Source organism: Sinohyriopsis cumingii, chromosome 14 (genome assembly GCF_028554795.1).
Source record: "Sinohyriopsis cumingii isolate HCF-2022 chromosome 14, ASM2855479v2, whole genome shotgun sequence".
NCBI lineage: Eukaryota > Metazoa > Mollusca > Bivalvia > Unionida > Unionidae > Sinohyriopsis > Sinohyriopsis cumingii.
In genome coordinates this window covers 75,542,438-75,545,178 of record NC_142974.1, presented here as the reverse complement: position 1 = coordinate 75,545,178, position 2,741 = coordinate 75,542,438, and positions in this window count along the sequence as shown.

Genomic DNA, 2,741 nt, shown 5'->3' with positions numbered 1-2,741 from the left:
TTTTAAGCGAGCATGGGCTGTCACGTAAGCCGCAATGATGACATTTCCAAAAGGGTCGTCTTGTACAAAGTCCAGATCTTCTTCGTAATTGACCAAGATCAAATTCTCTCGAACGACGTCCACGTGTTTCATGTATTTGGTTTTGTCGTGAATTATCTGGAAGTAGCGGGAAGGTTCTGTCAAATATTCCGTCTTGGGTAAACACGGTCGTTGTGCCATTTTACCCCACAAGCAATTTAACATCACTTTGGCAAACGATCGCATGCCTTCGTTTTTCTCGATGTGGTCTAAAGAGATGCCTTCTTGTTCATAGTATTTCTCTTTGAATTGTATTTGGTCTTCGGGAGTGTGACACCAGGAATGATAGCCGCTGGCTTCTTGTTTCAGTTTCAAAAAGGCATCCACGTAGTCGGCGAAAATGCCTTTCTGAGTAGGGTCACCCTTGTGCTATTGTTGTGTCTTGGGAAAGTGGCAAATTTCGTACACTTCTAACAGTTGGTATCCCATGTTCAGAGCTTTGAACAATTCTACGCTGACCCAGGTTCCCGTCAAGGCACGTTCTTCCTGGGTGTGCTGAGAAGGTTGGTCTTGGTTGCACGTTTCGGCACAAGTACGGCACAAGGGAAACATCAGTTTGCCTTGACAATGGTGAGGTAAGACGGGATGGTATAGGTTCGTGGGAGGCAAAACTTTACACTTGATCAAGCCTTCGTATTGTCGAATGTTTTTCAGGTCGATGTGTTCCGCGAACAATTGCGGGTGCCCTACAGGAAAGCGACAATATTTGCACACGTAGGGATACAGCGAACAAACGTCCAAGTATTTGATTTCTTCTTCTTTCTCTTCGTCGGCTTGGTACAGCAAACAGGTGGCATTGGTCCTTCCTCCGTACAAACTATCCCTCGGGTTCAGCGGGTCCATGAACTGGTAACTTTCCACGAGGCGTTTAAACTCGGGATCGGTTGTCATACGGTGATCGTACTCGTGTTCCCACATTTCCACCACTTGGTATCCTTCCTGTTCCAACTTTAGTCGTCGCTGACAAGTGTCCTGGTACAAGTCTTCCATGGTTCGTTGTAAAAACTGATTTTTAGTGCTACGATCAGGGTAACAAACGGGACATCCGTGAAATAAGCAACCGTTAAACTCGTACACGATCTTGGGGTTTTCTAAGTCCCAGCCATCGACCGAATACGTTCCGATGGTCTTTTCGCCTCCTCCGTTGCGGGCATGCTGAATCCATTTGTCTTCCTTGTCGCACAAGTAATGTAACCAGCGTAGGGCTTTGACCGAGTATTGACGTTTGACAAAGTGGGTCGTTTGAGGGCTGATGACAGCTACGGTGTTTTCAGGCATGAATCGTTGCCGGTACACTAAGGAACACGCTTTGGCAATGGTGCAAGCTTCTTTCAAAGGATCGACCCCTCCGTGTTCCATGAACAGTTCTCGAAATTTTCCACAGCAACGCCGTAAAATGTCCACGTCGGAACGACAATACTTTAGCATTACTTCCTGAAAGTCGAAAGGGTCCGAGGCGTGAACCTTGTACCAAGCGTAAAAAGCTTCTCGTTGTTCGGTACGCATGTTGTCGGGGTCGTAATAGTGTGCCTCAGGTAAATGGGGTAGAACGACGTGTTGATTGGCTTCCGTATTGAAAAAGTGTGGAAAGTACCCTTTAGCCATTTCTGTCATTCCAAACGTTTTAGGCATTCGACTCAAAGGCATGGCCAAGTAACTCATCGAATCTTAAAACTGCACTTGTCCCACTTGCATGAAAATGATTTTGGCTCCGTTCAAAGTCACTTTAGGACGCTCTGTGCCTTGTTCCGTATAGTATCTCAAAAGAAACTGTCCATCGTATCCGGAGAAATTGTGAGCCATCACCGTGGCATGACGATGACAATCTCCGTAACGTTCGATGTCCTCTTGGCTCCACGTCTTGTCGACGGGGTCTAAAACGCATTGGGCAAAATCGGCTAACTTGTTCGGTCCCCGAAAGATTTGTTCACGCCCTCCGGGAATCTTGCTGCAGTGAGGGCAATGACTGAAGATAGGTTCTTGAATGCACTTCTCGCACGCTCGATGAGCCACGCAGAAATTAGGAATGTGAATGCCGGTCTCTTGCATGCATTCGAAATCGAAAAAGATGAAATTGCCTTTCTTCTTGTGACCGTCCTCTTTTTCTGGTGGGGGTTGGTATTTTTGCACGTAGCATTGGTGTTCCAAGTCCACGATGTGATGACAAATGTGACATTTTTTCTTTCCTGAACATACGTGTGCCTTGGTACTATTGGTACGTATGCCTTGTCCACACGTAGGGCACAATCTCAGGAGTTGACAAGCACATTTCTGCTGTGAACCTTGCGTCTTCAGATGTTGTTGGTAACAGGTAGGGCTGACAAACGTACGCAGACAAGTTGAACAAGGCACTGGTCCTTCGCTCAGACAGAGTGAAGAGGCCAAACATCCTGAGCATTTCAATCCACAATGCTTGTGTTGCTCTCGATTATTATAACCATGGTCACATTTCTCACAGTAATAACTGTATCCCAGGAATCCGGTGATACTGGTAATGGTATCGAAATGTTCATCGTGATAATAGACATGAACGTATTTTCCGTCCTTAAAATCTTGGCCTCGAAACAACAGAGACCCGCGCACTTCTTGAGGGTGCACTTTCAAGGTGTAGAGTGGAGCTAGGGCATCTTGCAATTTTTGCATCTCAGGAATGCCACAGGGTG